Source organism: Oryctolagus cuniculus, chromosome 19 (genome assembly GCF_964237555.1).
Source record: "Oryctolagus cuniculus chromosome 19, mOryCun1.1, whole genome shotgun sequence".
NCBI lineage: Eukaryota > Metazoa > Chordata > Mammalia > Lagomorpha > Leporidae > Oryctolagus > Oryctolagus cuniculus.
This window is the reverse complement of record NC_091450.1, coordinates 61,605,551-61,627,443: the sequence shown is the minus strand read 5'-3', so window position 1 is coordinate 61,627,443 and position 21,893 is coordinate 61,605,551. Positions and strand designations below refer to the sequence as shown.

Genomic DNA, 21,893 nt, shown 5'->3' with positions numbered 1-21,893 from the left:
CAAAATGTGGAAATCTTTACTTAACATACGCTAAATTGATCTTCTGCATATAAAGATAATTGAAAATTAATCATGATGTGAAGGGGAAGGGGAGAGGGAGTGGGAGAGGGGAGCGTTGTGGGTGGGAGGGAAGATACGGTGGGGAGGAGGCTATTGTGATCCTTAAGCTGTGCTTTGGAGATTTATGCTCATTAAATAAAAAATTTAAAAAAAGAATATTATGTGATAAATATTGAAAAAAAAAAGAAAAACACACAAAGGCAATTATCAAACCTGGATGATTTAAAAGACTCTATGCTTACAAACTCTTGAATTACAAATGCAGTGTGTCAAAAAGACACAAAAGTATACATAATCAGACTTCATAACATCAGGGGAGAAAAAAATTAGAAACAGTAAGAGGAAAACAGAGATCATTCACAGAGGTGACTAAAATAGTCCTTTTAACAACTGGTATGGTGCTGTAAAACAGACATAAAATCAATCATGCCAAAAGCAATTATCTGAGCTAGAGTTGGATCCTTAGGTAAAATCTAGTTAATGGACCAAGATGAATAAAACATAATCAAAAATAAACAGAGATTTGATTACCAACAGGAGCTTTCTAAACCTACATGTCAAGAATAAATGTTTTTCTACAGTAAAGAAAATGAAATAAGATGATACATGATATGCATCAAACTATGATTTACATTCAGGTAAAGAATTATCAAATAATTGCACTTTATTTTAATCTGATAAAGTATCATTTTACTCTTAAAACTGTACATATGAAATAATGAAATGTTCCTCTTACAGAAATAAAAAAATAATCTTATGCTACTGAATAATTTAACTGCATTAGAACATATTTTCAAGAAAAATATCCCATCACAATATTAGTAAACATTAATGGCTCTTACATTGTGTGCTTTTCAGAATACTGATTATTCTTTTATCAGAACTGAGCAGCACCACAGGACTAACTGTAGCACAAGCATTAAATACTAACTTCCAGATACTCAGACTTTGTTGTATGTCCACCACACATGGACTGAGATAGACAGGATGATGAGGTTAAGGTGGTAGGTGACCACAAAGGCACTCACCAGCAGCAGGATGGTCTGGGTGGCCTTTTACTCTGGGAAGGCTGTTGGGCAGAGGAGACTCATGCTGCCCAGGTGCTGGGACCTCCTCTGAAGTCTGCACAAAAGAATCACCATGTGCACACTTGAAAGCAGCATGACTCCTACAAGTAAGACATTCTTGGATGTGGATACTGTCATATTGGAATATAACCTCTTAATCATTTAATATATAATATTAAAGTACAGCTTAATTTCTCTCTATAAGAACAAGCACGCGGCAGCCATTGGAGGGTGAACCAACGGCAAAGGAAGACCTTTCTCTCTGTCTCTCTCTCTCACTGTCCACTCTGCCTGTCAAAAAATAAAAAAAAAAATTTTTAATTATGACCAATTTTGTTGGCATTAAAATTAGAGGCATCTTAAATTTGAATAATGCATATGTACCAAAAACAAGAAATTAAATTTGGTAGAAATAGGGAGAGGAGTTTTTCCAGTAATTATAGATTGGAAGGTAGAAATCAATTTAAATAAAGACAGACTCCATTGTTTACAATGATTGTGCCACAGACTTAATCTTCAGTAGTGCATTGGTAAACTATTCACGTTTAGATTTTCACCTTGAGATCTGACAGCTGCTTCTTGGTAAACTCTCAGTACCTTGGGCAAATAAACTGATCTTCCATGTGCTTTAGCACCCTTAAAATTTTTCCATTATCTATAGAAAATATGTATTATAACATATAATATTATATATGTGCATATATATACACAATGACCTGCCATGTGGGCAGGGCAAAATACATACTTTCATAACAGAACTATAATGTACTTCTCAAGTATGAATAATATATACATAATATATGGTATACAGTATTTACAAAATACAAAATATAATGCAAGCTGTTTATATATAGCTTTTTAAACTCATCTTTTGTACTCTTACACTGCAACAAGGCAGCTTTCCAGATCTGCACCAACTTCCAAGAGTCCAGGGCATTGGGAAAAACTATGTTTTACATATGTATTGAAATCTGAAATCTTCAGTTTGAATTTCAGCAGTGTTTTCAAGTGCACAGCCATCAGCTCCCCATTTTGGTTGGAATTTTCAACAGAGCTTCCCATCCAGTGACTAGGAGGCTCTGGAAGAACAGTAGGAGATGGTGGGTTACTAAATTTCATGCCAGCATAATTCTACTTTTTGGCTCACTTCAGTTAGAAATGCTGATTTCTTCAAATGCATGTTTTTAATATTCTCTGTATTTTTAAAAGGCTTTTTTTCCTGCTTCTGAATTCTATCAGATGAAACAGAGTCCTGCTGTAAGTTACTTTCATTTCTTTTTTTGTAGGAGTGATCTTGGTTACTGGCAACTTAGGTTTGCTTTTCTGTTTATTTTTGGTTGTTCACTCACGTGTATACCATTAACAAGCTGGCAGTGGGAAAGGGTAACTTTCTCTGATTTTCCCATCTTTGATTTTTTTTTTGACAGGCAGAGTGGACAGTGAGAGAGAGAGACAGAGAGAAAGGTCTTCCTTTGCCGTTGGTTCACCCTCCAATGGCTGCCAAGGCCGGCGCGCTGCGGCCGGTGCACTGTGCTGATCCGATGGCAGGAGCCAGGTACTATTCCTGGTCTCCCATGGGGTGCAGGGCCCAAGCACTTGGGCCTTCCTCCACTGCACTCCCTGGGCAGCAGAGAGCTGGCCTGGAAGAGGGGCAACCGGGACAGAATCCGGCACCCCGACAGGGACTAGAACCCAGTGTGCCAGCGCCACAAGGTGGAGGATTAGCCTATTGAGCTGCAGCGCCGGCCCCATCTTTGATTTTAAAACCTCTTTTCTGAGCGGCAGTTGGCCAGGTGCTGTGGGTCACAGTGGCCCAGGGACCAGGTTCAATCTCTCAGTTGGCTTGCTGTCCCAGGAGTCAGGCACAAGACAGTGGCCTGGCCTGGGACCTCCTGTCCCCTGCTCTGTTCTGCCGCCCAGCTGGGCCACCCTCTAGCCTCTGTCGGTGCTGCGATACTGGTGGAAGCGGCCAGACAGCTGACCAGCCAGGCTGACCCATACCTTGTTTCACCACTTCTTCTGCACTGCCTGAAGGGTGCCTCCCCCATCATGGGGTGAAGGTGCCTCCCCCATCGCAGGGCTGCAGTTAGGCAGAGCTACTGGAGCGCGAGGTTTGGGGATCACACAGGAGCTGTCTCTCCCTAGGAAGTGAGGGAGAAAGAGGGTCGGGGACAGCACCCGGGAGTCCGGGATCCAGGGTAAAGGCGGCGGAGCTGTGGTCACCATCAGGAGGGTCCTGGAGTAACCGCTAGCAGAAAAGCCAAGCGGCGCAACCAGGCCACCCGGGATGAAGGGCTCCCGCTGCTGGACAGAGACAAAGGTCAGAGTGCTAGGAAGCAAGTGGCTCAGCAAGAAGAAGAAGAAGAGGGGGAGGAAGTGAAGCCAGTGTGATTCCAGGGCGGCGGTGGTGGCTTCTGCTGCGAAAGCCAGAAAGAAGCGCAGACCATGGGGACGGTGGCAGAGCAGCAACAGTGATTCATGTCTGACCACAAAGGAATAAGATTCTTCTGTTTGGATAATTACACAAAAACATGGCCCGTAACCAACACACTGTGAAATGAACAACAGATCATTGAAGAAATCAGAAGTTAAGTCTAAAACTATCTTGAAACAAACAATAGTGGAGACACAAAATCTCAAATCTTAGGAACACAGCAAAAGCAATAATAACAAATGTATCATAAGAAGCAACTAGATTTTTAAAGGCAAAATTTTCAAATAAACAACCCAAGAAAGCATCTCAAAAATCCTGAAAAGAACAAAACCAAAATTAGTAAAAGAATAGAAATATCCATGATAGAAAAATAACAAATGAAATAGAGTCTAAAAAATACAAATTTCCAGTGAAATGAAGAATTGTTTTCTTGAAAATATCAAGAAACACAACAAACTTGTGGCTGGAATGACCAAGACAAAAAAGGAAGAATGCAGGCTAGTGCGGGTATGGGGTCTCTGGGACTGTGGGCCTGGTGGAGATGAACCCTGCAGCATGGGGTGGGGTCTGGGCCTGCTCGGTGCCAGGCTGCACCCCCGCCTTCCTCACCCACTCTGACACCTTCTCTGAGCCTCATCCAACCCATGAATGGGGCCTGCCAGCGGGAGAGAGAGGACAAGACCCAGGCGAGGGCTCCCCAGCAGGACGGGGAGGAAGCGGCTGGGTATGGGTCCCTTCATTCCTTCATTTGATCATTCGTCCGTCCTTTCCTGGAGCCCCCTGGGGTCAGTCACCAAGGCCATCACAACCCCTGCCTTCACAGGTCAGATGCCAAGTGCTGAGGGGGAGGCCAGGATGGGGGAGGGGGTGGGGGGATGCGACTCCCAGCAGACTGAGGTGGGTATGGAGGAGCTGGGCTGGGAGGGCCGTTCCTGGGGTCTGGTGACCAGGTGAGGGGGCGGCTGTCGAGAGCTGCTAGTTGGGGTGGTGGTGGTGTCTGACACCTGCTTTAGGGAGCTCTTTCTGGATGCTGGAAGTCGAGGTGGAGGCGGGAAGCCATGTGAGTCACAGAGCATGGTGGCTCGTGCTACGGCCAGGTTGGTGGCCAGCATGGCCAGGGTCCAGGGCTGACTCAGTGTAGCTGAGGCTGGGGTGTGTTGAGGAGGGAGCGGCTGCCTCTGCTATGGTCCCCACTCTTTCCAGGCCCTGCCCTGGAGGCGGCGTCCATCACCTGGCCACATGTGGGGCAGGTGCTCGGCTGCCCAGAGGCCTTTGGTCTCAAACCAGGAGGCCAGACAGCTGGCTGGGCATGGCCTCACCCTGGGCCCTGCTGGAGGAAATCAGAGACGAGTGCAGCCCCCACCCCAGCTCCTCTTGGTCAGGGCCCAGGGACAGCAAGGGCAGGGGGCAGGGGAATGAATGCAGCCCTGAGACCTCGGGACTGCTCCCATGGGGCCTGGATGGGGTGAGGGTTTACAGGTCTGGATGGACCCTGAGGAAGCTGTGAAATCAGTGGCCTTGGCAGAGACAGAGGTGGGGAGATGAGGGCCTAGGACATGCCTGGCTGAGCCCAGCCAACCCCTCCTGGAAGGCCCAGGAACTTGGCTACAGCGGGGGAGCAGAGACCTGGCCATCAGGAGACTGAGGAATATTCTTGGCTTCCTCTGGGCCTGTTGCACTGTCTTGTTTTCTGGGAAACAAATGCAGGGTTCCAAGCCCCTTTCCACATACACGGAGGCTGGCACATGTCAGCAGGCCCTCCTCAAGGCCACAGAATCCCCTGTGGCGACCCCAGCCCCTGGGGCCCCCACAGGTACCCTTGACCATGACCTAGGCCTGGCGCTGCCCTGTCTTGTGGCTCCTCCTGCTGCTGGCTCAGGCCTGGTGGGAGGTGGAGGTGGTGGCTGCCACTCCCACGTCCTGGGCTGATGGAGCCCCCGAGTAGCCTCTCAGGAGTTCTTCATGCCCACGGCTGGCCCAAGGATCCTACTCAGGATCCTCTGGGCCTCCTGGTCTGCCACTGTCTCTGCCTTACTTTCCCTGGACTTCTGACCCCTACCCGGCCTTGGGTCTCCCAGCTGGGCTTGAAGCCCCTAGTGACCCCTTAACCCTAGCCCTGCCCTGCCCCCAGCTCAGCTCCAAGCCAGAAGTCCTTCACTCCATGACCATGCCTGCCTCTCCTCTGAAGCGGTCTCTCCTGCCCCGTGGTCCTTGCCCTCCACAGCACAACCTGCCCAGGCCGCTTGGAGCTTCCTTCCAGCCGGGGGCCGCCTCTGTGCCTGCCTGGGGGACAGAGAGCCCAAGTGCTGACGCCACCTCCAGGAACCCCTGGGCCCTCAATGGAGTGGCCAAGCACAGGAGAGCCTGGGGTGAGGGAGGGACAACACAGCACAGCCCGAGACCACCGCCCACTCAGGGCTGACCAGTGGCCAGCTGCTCCTACGGCCACCACAGTGGGAGGGCCTGATCCAGGGTGGCCCTGGAAACCCGGAGCAGGTGAGGCTCCCCTGACCCTCTCCTTGTGACCTGCTCTGCCCTGGAGACCCCAGCTGGGAGTGGGCTGTTGATGCCCAGTCTTCCTAAAGCCTGGGGGTCTCCTGGCCTCCCTGAGTGTTAACAGCTCAGCCCCATGAATGCCTATGGCTCCGGGGGCTTCCGGCTGCCTGCCATCCCCAGAAAGCAGTGACTCTGAGGCCGAGGGGGTGGGGCAGCGGGCCGAGGGCTGAGGGCCAAGTGCGACTGCAGCATGTGATGCCACAGGGTGGCCACGCATGGTTTCTGTCTGGGCCCACAGAACGCCCAGTGCCAGGGCGACCTGTGTGCCCCCGGGACTGCCCCACTGACCAATTCTGGCACAGAGGAGGAAGAGACACAAGGAGTGCTCTTTCTGTTCGGTTTTTCCACAGACCCCCAGACTGTGCTAAAATAAACCCCTTCTCTGAAAATAAAAAGAATGCAAAAAAAATAATATCAGAGATACAAAGGAATCTCGTAAAACTGATACCACAGAAAAACAAAAGATTATTAGGAACTATCATAAATAACTATAAAACACGGAAAACCTAAGATAAATAAATACATTTATTTATATATATTATATATAATATTATATATTATATATACATATATACATATATCATATATATGTGATATATATACATATAATATACATATATCAAAATTGTACCATGAACAAATGGAATACTGGAGTGCACCAATGACTAGTAATAAAATTGAATCAGTAAATGAAATTTCTCAATGAATAAAAACCTAGGACTAGATGGTTTTGCTGCTGAATTCCACTAAAATTTTAGTGAATCGTCTTCTCAAACTTTTCCAAAAAGCAAGAATCCCCCTAAATCCATCTGAAGAGGTAATGTTACCCTAATACCAAAACCAGATAGGGAAACAACCACCAAAAAGAAAACCATAAACCAACGTGTAGAGATCTAAACAAGATGTTAGCACATAGAGTATAACAGCACATTAAATTCTCATCCACCATGATCATGGAAAATTTTTCCAAGTAATGCAAAGATTATTCAACATATTAAATTCAGTAAGTGTAATGCATCACAATAAAAGAATGAAAGATGAAAATCTTTTATAATCATTTCAATGGACGCAGAAAAAGCATCTGATAGTATTCTACCCCATTCATTATCCAAATCTCAAAGAAATTAAGTATGAGAGGATCATAGATCAATATAATAAATGCTAAACAAGTCTTGACATACCACAATAGATATCATGCTAAATTGGAAAACATTGAAGGTATCTTTTTTAACTATCTAGCACAAAAGAAGAATATATACTCTCATTGCTCTTATAAATGTAGTGGAAATCTTAGCCAGAGAAATTAGGAAAAAATAAAAAAAGAGTTAAAAGACTGTATAAGTAGCAAAGAAATAACTCAAAATTTCCCTGTTTGCAGATGGCATGTTTCTGTCTGTAGAAAGACCTAGAAACTCTACAAAGAGACTATAAGACTTGATAAAAAATGTAATAAAGTGGGACTCCAATTTAATCCCATCAAGGTGGCATGTACCAATGCCATCTCACCAGTCCAAGTGATCAATTTCAGTTCACAATTGATCATAATGAAAGGACTAAGAGTCAAAGGGAGCACATAAACACGTCTAGTACCTGCTAATACTAACCGATAGAATAAATAAAGGGGAGTGTGATCCAACATGGGAAGCGAGATACTCAGCAGACTCATAGAATGGCGGATGTCCTAAACAGCACTCTGGCCTAAAGGCATTCCGATCTGGCTGAAAAGCCCATGAGAGTATTTCAGGCATGGAAAGCCAGGACACTCTGGCAAAATAAATAAATAAATAAATAAATAAAAAACAAAACACCTAAATGAAAGATCTCTGTGAGTGAGATCCCAGTGGAAAGAACAGGTCTTCAAAGAAGGAGGTACCTTTCTCTGAAGGGAGGAGAGAACCTCCACTTTGAATATGACCTTGTCTAAACAAGATAAGAGTCGGTGAACTCAAAAGGCTTCCATAGCCTTGGAAACTCATGACTGGTGCATAGGGAGATTACTGATACCATAAACAGGAGTGTCAATTTGTAAAGTCAACAACAGGAGTCACTGTGCACTTACTCCTCATGTAGGATCTCTGTCCTTAATGTACTGTACATTGAGACTTAATGCTATAATGAGTACTCAAACAGTATATTTCGCTTTGTGTTTCTATGGGGGTGCAAACTGTTGAAATCTTTACTTAATGTATACTAAACTGATCTTCTATAAAAAAAAAAGAAGAAATTATCAATTCCCAACTTGACTCTCGCTGGGATTAAACATGACAATAGGTCTGATCTGATTTCATCATCATTTAAAAAATCATCTATTATTTTTCACTTTATGTTTGTGTGGGAGCAAACTGTTGAAATCTTTACTTAATGTATGCTAAACTGATCTTCTGTATATAAAGAGAATCGAAAATGAATCCTCATGTGAATGGAAGGGGAGAGGGAGTGGGAAAGGGGAGGGATGCGGGTGGGAGAGATGTTATGGGGGGGAAGCCATTGTAATCCATAAGCCGTACTTTGGAAATTTATATTCATTAAATAAAAGTTAAAAAAATGTAATAAAGTTACATGACACAAATTCAAGATACAAAAAGTAGTAGCATTTTATATGCCAACAACAAACTTGTTGATAAAGAAATCATAGAAGTAGTATCATCCATAATAGCTGCTATAAAACAAAATGTTTAGTAATCAATTTAACTAAAGTTATGAATAACCTCTATAGGGAAAATTTCAAAATATTGATGAAAAAAATCAAAGAAAAAAGAGATGTCTCTCATGTTCAAGAATTGGAGAGTTTATATTATTAAAAGATTAACACCACCTAGAGTTGACATACACATTCCATCCCATCTCTAGCAAAATAACAATAGACTTCTTTACATAATGAGAAGAAGCATTTCCTAAAATTCATATGTAAACTCACAGGACCCTTAATAGGCAAAGCAATCTTGAGGAAAAAGAAATCCTCTGGCTGCATCCCTAATTTCCTAATACATAACTTCAAAAAATACACACAAACACTTGCATATGTTTCTGCCGAACTATGTTTTTATTACATGTACTCATTATTTAGTAGAGCATTAAGCCTTTGATTATAATACAAATTTAAAATGTTAACTCAACAAATGCACATAGCTATCTTGATGAAAACAGCATGTTTCTGGCATAAAAAGCAAACATATATAACAACGGAATGGGATAGAGATCTGAGAAATAAATACCCAAATCTATAGCCAAGTAATAAATAGCAGGACTCCCATTAGCAAACACATATTAGCATTTATTTGGCACCTACTACAGTCCTAGTGTCTGCATTTTACAGGGCAGAAAACGGAGGCCCATAGAAGGGAGGAAACACTCTCAGAATTGTTTGCCACTCAGCCTGATGACAAAGCTGTCAATCAGGCTCTCTGCCTAGGCCAGCAATGGGGAAAGGAGATAACTAATTGGAAGGGACTCTTGTCCCAGCATTGCCACCTGTGACTTCAGGCACTCTCCCCTGCTCTATCTGAGCATCTGGTTTCTGTTTTTTTCAAAAAGATATATTTAGTTTATTAAGGCAGAGTAACAGAGAGGGGCGGGGGCACAGAGAGATCTTCCATTGGCTGCTTTACTCCCCAGTTGCCTGCAGCAGCTGGGGCTTGGGCAGGCTGAAGCCAGGAGCCTAGAACTCTACTGGATCTTCCATTGGATGCAAACACTTGGGCCATCATCCACTGCTTTCTGAGGTGCATTAGCAGCGAGCTGGACCATAAGTGAAGACACCAGGACCAGAACCAGATGATCCTGTGCTGTCTACACAGGGGGAGCACAGCACTGCTTACCCCTGAGGTCACAGTGAGACTCTGAAGACAATTTAACAGCACAGAGTTCAGTACAAGCAACCACTGCTATCTACTCCACCTGCTATATGCATGCAAAGCCTAACATGACTGGAGCTGTTCCCTCCAAAGGTCTTGTAAGTACTTAGAGCCCTGGAGAAGGAGGACATTGCCAGGGGAGAGGGATGGGGAGGCCGCTTTCACTTGGTGGGAGGTGCCACGGATAGAACAGCAGGGTGAGGAGGGACCCTGGGGCTTCCTGGGAGGCCTCTGACTTCCAGCAGAGAGCAGAGTGAGGGGTGGCAGCCCTTCTTACCAAACATTGGAGAGAGAAATTCTGTCCAGTTCCAGAGATGCCCTGAAAGGGGTCCGAGATGTCCTGAAAGGGTTCATGGCCAAAGAGGCATCACTAGAATAATCCACACATTCATCCCCCCACACATCTATTCATCACCCATCCAACTAACACCTGTGCATCCATTCATCCATCCACCCATCCTTTCATCCACACACCCAGCCTTCTTTTCACCCATCCCTCCATCTATCCATCCATTCACACACATATCCATCTATCCTTCCATCCATATGCTCAACACAGACACTTGTTTGTCCATCTAACAGATTCATTTCCTAGGCCTGTATGTCCCAGCAGTAGGTTGTGAAATCTAGTTAGTGGGTTGATCAGTATTTTTTAACAATATATACTTATGCTTCAGGCACAGTGACAGAGAAAGGCAGAGAGAGAGAAATCTTCCATCCTCTGTTTACCCCTCCAAATGCTCCCAACAGCCTGGGCCAGGTTGAAAACAAGAGCCTGGAACTCCAGCTGGGTCCCCCATAGGCATCCAGGGCACTCCAATGGGTGCAGGAGCCCAAGCACTTAGGGTCATCTTCCATTGCTTCCCAGGCACTTCAGCAGTAAGCGGGAGAAGAAGTGGAGCTGCTGAGACTGGCACTGGCCCTCACATAGGAGATGCCAGAGATGCAAGAAGCAGCTTAAACCCAGGCTGTGCCACAAACGCCAGCTCCAGCAATTTTATTTAAAAATCAAACATACCAGAAGAGAAAACACCAGAAGCCAGCAGACACAGCAGATATGTATTTCTCTAACTTTTGATTCTGTTTTAGAAATAGGCAGTGTGAACAGTACTGTGACACAAACATGCTTCTTCCTAGAGGCCATGGACAGGACCACAGCCAAGGCTGCCGGATCTAAAGGCCAGTGGGAGAACAAGCATTGTGGAGCAAGGAGGGGGACAGTGGAGGATGGTCACAGTGTGAGCACACAATAGTTTTCCAGAAATAGATCATGATTTGAAGAGAATCTATGAAGTACCTGAAAAACAATTCAAAACAGTGATCCTAAGGAAACTCAATGAGATGCAAGAGCACATTGAAAGTTAAAATAAATGAGAAAAACAATGCACACTGTGAATAAGAAAAACAACACAAATGAAGAAATCACTGGGGGCTGGCACTGTGGCGGAGTGAGTAAAGTTGTTGCCTGTAATGCTGGAATCACATATGGGTGCAAGTTTGATTCTCAGCGGCCCTACTTCCTATCCAGAAAACTACTAATTGAGAAAATACTCATGTTACAGTAATACCCGAAGGAAAAATAGGAAAGGGGCACCCATCTGGGTGCCAGCTCGAGTTCTGGCTGCTCCACTTCCAATCCAGCTCTCTGCTATGGCCTGGGAAAGCACTAGAAGATGGACCCCTGCATCCATGGAGGAAGCTCCTGGCTTCTGGGTTGGATGGGCCCAGCCTTGGCTGTTTTTGGAGAGTGAACCAAGAGATTAAAGGTGACACACACCTCTCCCCCCTCCCTTTGCCTCTGCCTCTCTGTAACTCTGCCATTCAAACACATACATAAGGGGCCGGTGCCATGGCTCACTTGGTTAATCCTCCACCTGTGGTGCCAGTATCCCATATGGGCACCAGGTTCTAGTCCCAGTTTCTCCTCTTCCAGTCCAGCTCTCTGCTGTGGCCTGGGAAGGCAGTGGAGGATGGCTCAGGTGCTTGGGCCCCTGAACCCACATGTGAGACCAGGAGGAGGCACCTGGCTCCTGGCTTTGGATCGGCATAGCACCATCCATGGTGGCCATTTGGTGGGTGAACCAACGGAAGGAAGACTTTCTTCTTGTCTCTCACTCTCACTGTCTAACTCTATCTGTCAAATAACTAACTTAACTAACTAAAAACAAATACATACATAAATCTTTAAAAAAAACTGTTGAGAAATATATTATGATGAAATTGTCAACTTAAGGATAAGGAGAGTATCCATAAGCAGAGAAAAGTCTCAAGTTACACACACAAGAAAACCACTGGACAAACAGCAGATGTCTCAGCAGATGTCATACAGACCAGAAGAGAAAAAGATGAAAAAAAAATCAAATACTTGAAAGAAAATATTTCCAACCAAGCCTATTACATCCAGTGAAACAATGCCTTGGAAGTGAAATAGAAACTTTTTCCCAGAGGAGAAAACCCTGAAAAAATTCACCACTGGACCAGTACTACAAGAAATCCTAAATGGACTCCTACATTAGAAATAACCATCATGAAAACATACAAGAGAACTAAATTCACTAATAGATATACAAAATAAGAAAAAGAGGATTCAACCTTATAAAACAAGACTACCAATATGCTAAATAATAAAAATAATAGAGGCAGAGATTGAGAAATAACGCAATCACTAATCAATTGACAAAATGGCAGGACTTTTTTTTTTTTGGACAGGCAGAGTGGACAGTGAGAGAGAGAGAGAGAGAGAGAGAGAGAGAGAAAGGTCTTCCTTTGCCATTGGTTCACCCCCCAGTGGCCGCTGCGGATGGCGCGCTGCAGCCAGTGCACCGCGCTGATCCAAAGCCAGGAGCCAGGTGCCTCTCCTGGTCTCCCATGCGGGTGCAGGGCCCAAGCACCTAGACCATCCTCCACTGCACTCCCTGGCCACAGCAGAAAGCTGGCCTGGAAGAGGGGCAAACAGGACAGAATCCGGCGCCCCGACCGGGACTAGAACCCGGTGTGACGGCGCCGCAGGCAGAGGATTAGCCTATTGAGCTGTGGCACTGGCCAGGACTTACTTTTTATCTATCAATATTTAGCTTGGATATTAATGATTTAAATTCTCCAGTAAAAAGAAAAAGTTTGGTCAAGTAACTTTTTAAAAAGTATGACCCAACTTTATATTTCTACAAGAAACTTACTTCACAGGTAAAGTTACACAAAGACAGAAACTGAGTAATGAGAAAAAGATTTACGATACAAGTAGAAAACACAAACTGTAATAGCTATACTCATATCAGACAAAAGACTTTACATCAGTAACTTTGCCCTGCCATTTGCCAAAGAGAAGTTCTAATATATGCTTTGAATTCCCTGTGATCTTTTGCTGTGAGGTTTCCTTCCTTTACCTTCTTTCATATTGATGACCGTGTTTCTGTGTTTCTGTGTGTAATACATCTTTAAGCATCTTTTGCAGGGCTGGACGAGTGGCGACAAATTCTTTCAATTTCTGTTTGCTATGAAAAGTCTTTATTTCACCTTCATTCACAAATGAGAGCTTTGCAGGATATAATATTCTGGGCTGGCAGTTTTTCTCTCTTAGTACCTGGGCTATATCTTGCCAATCCCTCCTAGCTTGTAGGGTTTCTGATGAGAAGTCAGCTGTGAGTCTGTTTGGAGATCCTCTGAGAGTAATCTGACGTTTCTCTCTTGCACATTTTAGGATCGTTTCTTTATGTTTCACTGTGGAGAGTTTAATTACAACGTGTCGTGGTGAGGATCTCTTTTGGTCGTGTTTATTAGGGGTTCTGTGAGCTTCCTGTACTAGGATTTCTCTGTCCTTCTCCAAACCTGGGAAATTTTCTGCTAATATCTCACTAAAAAGGCCTTCTAATCCTTTCTCCCTCTCCATGCCTTCAGGAACTCCTAGAACCCGAATGTTGGGTTTTTTAATAGTATCCTGAAGATTCCTGACAATATGTTTTAGATTTCTAATTTCCTCTTCTTTTCTTTGGTCTCACTGTATCCTTTCCTGTTCTCTGTCTTCTAAGTCCGATATTCTCTCTTCTGCTTCACCCATTCTGTTTGTAAGGCTCTCTATTGTGTTTTTCATTTGATCTATTGAATTCTTCACTTCATTAAGATTTCTCGTCACTATCACAGTTTCCTGTTGTACTAGTTGTTTCGTTTCATTTTGATTCTTCCTTAATATTTCATTTTCACGAGAGAGATTTTCTATCTTGTCCATTAAGGATTTCTGTAGTTCAAGAATTTGTTTTTGAGAACTTCTTAATGTTCTTTTTTTTTTTTTTTTTTTTGACAGGCAGAGTGGACAGTGAGAGAGAGAGACAGAGAGAAAGGTCTTCCTTTGCCGTTGGTTCACCCTCCAATGGCCGCCACGGCCAGCGCGCTGCGGCCGGCACACCGCGCTGATCCGATGGCAGGAGCCAGGTACTTATCCTGGTCTCCCATGGGGTGCAGGGCCCAAGCACCTGGGCCATCCTCCACTGCACTCCCTGGCCACAGCAGAGGGCTGGCCTGGAAGAGGGGCAACTGGGACAGAATCTGGCGCCCCGACCGGGACTAGAACCCGGTGTGCCAGCGCCGCTAGGCGGAGGATTAGCCTAGTGAGCCGCGTCGCCGGCCCTTCTTAATGTTCTTATCAATTTTTTGAGATCTGCTTCTTGCATTTCTTCTATCTCATCATCTTCATAATCTTGAATTGGGGTATCTTTTTCATTTGGGGGCATCATGGTGACTTCCTTGTTTTTATTACCTCGGTTTTTGCATTTGTTATTTGGCATATTGGAGATATTTGGTTTCTTCACTGTGGTGCTTTTTCTTGTTTTACTATGACTCTAGATTAAGTGGACTGTCTGTTTTTGATGGAGCCTTAGGGCTTGAGATGGGTGTGGCCTGAAGGCTCTGTTTGGTGTGCCAAAGGTGACACTCCCAGGTTAGGCGTGGTAAACCTCTCTCTCTCTCTCTCTTTCTTTTTTTGATTCAAAAGGGAAGTAATTCCACACAGCTGAACGAAGTTGGAGGTTGTTATTAGGCAAATGATATACCCACAGGAGCCAGAGATCAGAAGCTCTTTCCCAAGGACCACACAGGGAATCTGTTATGCCCTCAGAGTGGGCTCAGATTTTCCTTCAGTCTCCCACTGGGTTGCCAAAGTTATGGAATTGTAGCGTCTCTGGAGAGTACTCACGTGAATTCCATGAGTTCTCTCCCCCACCGTCTCTTTTTTCACAGTCTCAGTTCAGTAGCACCACAAATTTACTAGGTCCTAATCTCCTGTTAATTTGCCCTGCCCAGAGTCAGGTTTTTCTGCTAGGCTCAGGGCCAGTGCAGGCCTGAGTTCGCTCTGCTTATGACGTATGTCCAAGATGGTGCCTGCTCTTTGCCTTGCTCACCTTTGAGAGGTGAGCGGAGAGAGAGAAACCCGTATCCGTACCAGTCACTTTTATTTTTCTCTCTCTCTCTCTTCTAGTTAGCCTGGTGAACTCCCCCACCCCCGGGGTCGGTCGTTCCCTCTAGTCTCCTCTTTCCGCTTGCCTGCCGGTGTCTCGGGCTATTGAGGTTCGGCTCACCTCACGTTCCAGCGCTGGTGTGTTGAGTCTGCCGCTGGTGTCCCGAACTGTGGGCTCCCATGCTCTCCACGCAGGTCCACTGTGAAACATGCGTTCCAGAAGAGTTTCTTCTGCTGTTTCTTCCCCTACTCTTCCTTGAACCTGCAGTATCTCCACTTTTATTAAACTGTCTCTCCCCGGACTATCAATGTGCTCCCTTCCTATTCCACCATCTTGCCTCCTCCAAAATTTTTGATTTGTTAAGAATAGTGTACAAATTGAAATGTCTCTGTAGTGATTCTCAAGAACCAATAAAATCTCAAATATGAAAAAGCTTATCTCGTATTCACTGTATTGCTCTGATGCAATACAACTGCATTCAATTGCAATACAACTGCTATTCAATTTCACATACACATGAGAACATACTACCATTTTTCTTAATTAAAGGAAACAATCTAAAATAAATATTCATCACCAACTTAAAACACAGCATAGCAGCCTTTCAACTGAACATGATAAGAAAGAACAGTTCAGTTATTTACAGGTTATGTTTTTGCTCATATTAATTAACCAATTTCAAATACCATAATATTAGTCGTGACATTAATCATTTAAAACCCCTTAACTTTATACACCAAGTAACATGTTGGTATTTTCACTTAAATGTTATCAACAAGAGCTGAACATATTTATGGGCTACTGTGACATTTCAATACTCATATAAAATTTGTACTGAACAAGTCTACATTTATCTTTTGACATTATTTTATGGACAGAACCTAGAGCTCCTTTATTTCATTTTCTAATAACAGATATAATGGATCACTGTGAGCTACACACATCCACCTGTATGATTCTAGAAAATTACTCAGTAATCTACTGCTCCTGGGATAATCATCCGTACCCATTTTTTCCACCTAGTTTTAATATTGCAATTAGTTTCAAAAGCAAAACACAGAGAAACAATGAGGGGGAGGGGAAAAGAGAGAGAAAGCAAGAGAGAGAAAGACACCACCCACCTAGTATTTCATTACCCAAATGCCCACAATACTCAGGGCTGATCTGACCCAGGCTGAAGCTGGGAGATGGTCTTCAATGTGGTAGCAGGAATCCAACTACTTAAGCCATCACCGCTGCCACTGGTATCCTGAGCACTGTCTTTCCCACTATGCCAAATGTCTACCCTTCAAAAAACTTTCTAACATACCCTCATATAGCCCTGGCTTCCAGAGGAGGAGGGCAGTCCCCTGTCTTGACTCCATCACTACATGGCTTCCTACTCCCAAATCACCACACATGCCAAGCTCCTGCTTAACTCCAGCCACAGCATCTGGTTTAATGGATCCAGCTGAAGATACAGGGAACCCTGGCCCACCAGGGTTACCAAACATGCAGTCACTGGACATAAAGGCCCACATCTGAGGCAGAAGCAACCTGGACAACCACATGCCCAAAACTGAAACTGCATCATTCTTACACCACATATTAAAATCAACTCAAAATGAATAAAAGTACACACAGAAGATCTGAACACTTACAACTTATAAAATAGAAAATTCCTTGACATTAGCCTCAAGAGTGGTTGCTTATGTGTTAACAACTAAAGCACAGAGAGCAAAAGCAAATATAAGGAAATGAAACTACAACAAAAAGCAGTAAAGCAAAGATCAATGAAATGAAAAGACAAACCAATGAATAGGAGAAAATATTAGCAAACCAGATGTGTGATCAATGGAATAATACAAGCATACCACTAAGAAACAAAGAATACAATTAAAAAAGGACAAAGGACTGAATCAATGTTTTCCAACAAAGACAGACAATGTACCCAGTGGGTATGTGAAAAAGTTCTGAACATTGCTATCATCAGCAAATGCAAATCAAGATGACAATGGTTTATTCCCTCATATCTTAAAAGGCTACTATTAAAAAGTTAAAAGATTACAAGTATTGGGCACAATGTAGAGAACACAGAGCACACAGTATTGGAGGGAATGTAAATTGTACCATCCATTATGAAAAGCAATATGGAAGTTCCTCAAATGAAATTAAAAAAGGAACAACCTTTATTGGCCATGAATCCAAAAGAAAATCACCATCTCAAAGAACTGTCTGCACCCCCACATTCATTTCAGCATCATTCACAATTCCACAATATGGAAATAACCCAAATGTTTGTTGATGGATGCATAAGGAAAAATGAGATACACACACAGTGGCATCCTCACTAAACCTTAAAAAGAAAGGAAACACTACTACTTGTCACAAGATGGATCCAAAAGTATGGAACTATAGGACATTACAGTGAGTGAAACAAGACACAGAAATAAGAAATACTACATGAGCACACTTACATGTGAAATATGAAAAAGTCAAACTAACACAGTCAGAGAGCAGGATGGTGTTTGTGATGAACTGGGACATGAAAATGAAGACATGTTAGTCAAACGATACAAATATATGGTTATGGTGCTGTATGTGGGGTGTAAAAGCTTGATCCTCCACCTGGACTGCCAGCATCCCATATGGGAACCCAACCGAGTCCCAGCTGCTCCACTTCCCATTAACCTCCCTGCTAATGTGCCTGGAAAAGCACTAGAAGATGACCCCACAACTTGGGCCCCTGTGCCAAAGTGGGAGACCTGGGGCCCAGCCCTGCCACTGAGGACATTTGAGGAGTGAAATAATGCATGAAAAGCCGGCACTGCGGCTCACTAGGCTAATCCTCTGCCTTGCGGTGCCGGCACACTGGGTTCTAGTCCCGGTCGGGGCGCCGGATTCTGTCCCGGTTGCCTCTCTTCCAGGCCAACTCTCTGCTGTGGCCGGGGAGTGCAGTGGAGGATGGCCCAAGTGCTTGGGCCCTGCACCCCATGGGAGACCAGGAGAAGTACCTGGCTCCTGCCATCAGATCAGCGTGGCATGCCAGCCACAGCGCGCCGGCCGTGGTGGCCACTGGAGGGTAAACCAACGGCAAAGGAAGACCTTTCTCTGTCTCTCTCTCTCACTGTCCACTCTGCCTGTCAAAAAAAAAAAGAAATAATGCATGAGATGAGATATCCCTCATCCTCTCTCTCACTCTCTCTGTCTCTGTCTTACTCTCCTTCTTTCTCTCCTGCTTTTCTATTTTTTATTTGACAGGTAGAGTTATAGACAGTGAGAGAGAGACAGAGAGAAAGGTCTTCCTTCCATTGGTTCACTCCCCAAATGGCCCCTATAGCTGGCGATGCACTGACCCGACACCAGGAGCCAGGTGCTTCCTCCTGGTCTCCCATGCCGGTGCAGGGGCCCAAGCTCTTAGACCACTCTCCACTGCCCTCCTGGGCCACAGCAGAGAGCTGGACTGGATGAGGAACAACCGGGACTAGAGCCCAGCACCCATATGGGATGCCGGCGTCCCGGGAAGAGGATTAACCAAGTGAGCCACGGCGCCAGCCCCTACCTTTCAAATAAATCTTAAAAAAAAATCAAATCTACAATTATGAGGTAAGGTTTTGAAAATCTAATATATACTCCGGGTAACCAGTTCACACCATGTTCTGTACTTGTAATTTCCTAGGTCAGTATTCTTAAAAAAAAAAAACACTATAAAATAACAGGAGTATAAGTGAGAGGGTGGGTATGGTAGCAGGAATTACTATGCTGCTAAAGCTGTATTTATAGAATGCATAAAATATATATATCTTAAATAAAAACTTTCTGGGAAAATACATAAATAAAATGAGATACGTTTAAAAACACTATAAGAGTGATAAATTTGTTAAGTAGCTTCATTGTACTAATCCTTTCCTAGTGTTCTGTAAGTACCAGGAGAGTCGAAAGGTTTGTGTGAAAATGCAATAGAAAGATAAGACTCATATACAAACACAGATTGCATGCCTTGAATATGTACTATTTTTGTTTCTCAGTTATACTGTAATAAGGCTGGAAAAATACAACATGCAAAAATAGGTTCCTATACTTAAAATGCAAATAAAAATTAAGGAACTTAGGCTAATATTGTGGGGTTTTGGTAGGCTTCATGGGACAGAAATGATTTTTAAGGCATTCAGGATTTGGGCTGGCACTGTGGTATAGCAGGTGAGGCCACCAAATGCAGTACCAGCATCCCACATGGGGACCGGTTCAAGTCCTGGTTGCTCCGTTTCCGATCCAGCTATCTGCTATTGCTTTGGAAAGCAGTAAAGGATGGCCCAAGTCCTTGGGCCCTTGCACCCACGTGGGAGACCTGGAAGAAGTTCCTGGCTCCTGGCTTCAGATCAGCACAGTTCTGGACATTGCCACCATCTGGGTGTGATCCAGCAGACAGAAGACCTCTTTCTCTCCACTTCTCCTTCTCTCTCTGTATAACTCTGACTTTAAAATAAATAAATCTTAAGAAATTATTCATGAACTTGACTGACTAAATTACAGGCATTTTATATCTTGAAAATAAAGATTCAGGATTTCTATCAAGAGAATACTTAAGACAATATCCAAGTAACATATTACACTGTCATCTCACCTCCCTCAAACTGAAAATTCAGAAATAGAAAATGAAGGGAAGTGTATCTGAAGGAGACCAGGAAAGTGAAAAGAGAAATGAGAATTATAAATTCCTACATGCTGTTCTCCCACCAATCGGTGTACATCCCTATGTGCATGTAACACAGTCACATATTACAGGCAGGTTGAGAATTCGCCCAGTTACACTATGGAACTGAAAATGCAGGGCCTGCTTCATCAGGATGTGACCAGTGACACAGCAACTGGACCCAATTCAAGAGAGTACACTCCCTGCTGTCCAAATTCCTACTGGATTTCACTTGAATTTGTGCTTCATAAATGAAGTCTGATAGGAAGATGGGGCAAGTGCTGGGGCTTGGAGCCAGGGAGCACACGCAGAGTTTGATCTCGCACTGACTCACTGGGACAGGTCTTGGTCACAGTCCTCAGGTTCACTGCCCTAAAAAGCCTTCCAATTCCCATCATTGGTGACCACTATGGCCCTTGGTTCAAAGCAATAGTTGGGTGTGGGCACATTATGTTTAGAGAGCACATGTTTGTGGAGGCACCATGGTGGATTCTCACCTAAACTCAATCTAAATTCCTAGGCTTTCCATATTTAAATGCATGACAATTTTTAAACAAAATCTGCATTTTCAGTTCCTACTAGGAGCTACACATCATGTAGTTACTTCTGTCAAGGTTTAGAATTCACACTTTCTTACAATTTTCACACAATCACATTCTTTCAGTTTATTTTATAATCACAAGATAGGAAGGAGGAAGTAGGGCAGGATGCTGGGGGGAGGAGCGAAAGGTAGGAAGTATCACTACACTCCTCAATCTGTGTATATGAAATACATGATATCTGTTCACCTTTACATAAATACAAATTATTAAAAAAAGAAATTTAGCTGTGAAAACTGCAACATGAAATATACAAACCAAATGGAGATACCATGTGTTTAAGTTGAAGAACAAACCAAAACATGACAATACCAAAATATTAAACCAGGATGCTCACAGCAGTATGGTAGGGCCTTCCCCATGGAGTGAGCTGCAGCACAGGTCTACAGCATCTTAGTCACCAGGGGTGGAGCCTCTGCCAGGGTCAGAGGTGCTCCCTCTGTACTTGCTTCACTGGATCAATAGGTGGCGATGTCTTCACTAATCAGGTTGCTTTAGAACCCATTTTCATAAATGGCAGGGCCCCAGTAGATAGATATCATGAAGTGTTTCTCTGGAAAACTGTGGGTCCCAAAACATTTATCATGGTATCCCTATGTACCTCGAAAATTTAGGGGTCTGCCAAGATTTACTCAAATTCTACCTGCACAGAGCAGAGGGCTATACCCATGAACATTAGTCTACCACAAGAATATTTCTTGGGGACAGCACTGTGGCGTAGCCGGAAAAGCTTCTGCCTGCAGTGCTGGCATCTCATAACAGTGCTGGTTTGAGTCCCCACTGCTCCACTTCCGATCCAGCTCTCTGATATGGCCTAGGAAAGTGGAAGATGGCCCAAGTGCTTGGGCCCCTGCACGCATGTGACAGACCCAAAAGAAGCTCTGGGCTCCTGGCTACGTATCAGCTCAGCTCTGGCCATCGTGGCCCTATGGGGAGTGAACCAGCAGATAGAAGACCTCTCTCTTTCTCTTTCTCTCTCTGCCCCTGACTCTCTGTGTCTCTGCCTTTCAAATAGTTCAATAAATCTTTAAAAAATCTTTCTTTCCCCATTTGACACTCACATGTCATCTTCCACAATAATCATGTGGGAAAATCAAGCAAGGTGATTCATTAGTGTAGAAGGGGTTACCAATCACAAAGAGCTCAGTGTTTGTTGAAACAGCAATTTTAAATGTAACATCATATGTAAAAGAAAATGTTTACA

At 44.1% G+C, this 21,893-nt stretch overlaps 1 protein-coding gene across 2 annotated transcripts in view; it reads right to left on the bottom strand.

The window, feature by feature from the left end:
* The window catches only part of LOC108176275 (glutamate receptor ionotropic, NMDA 2A), a 98,709-nt gene that overhangs the window by 32,595 nt on the left and 44,221 nt on the right, over nt 1–21,893 (bottom strand). For both annotated transcript variants that reach the window (XR_011384394.1, XM_070063805.1), the window contains exon 6: nt 1,089–1,228. The gene's annotated coding sequence lies outside the window, so the exon portion shown is untranslated. The remainder of the gene's footprint in view (nt 1–1,088; nt 1,229–21,893) is intronic.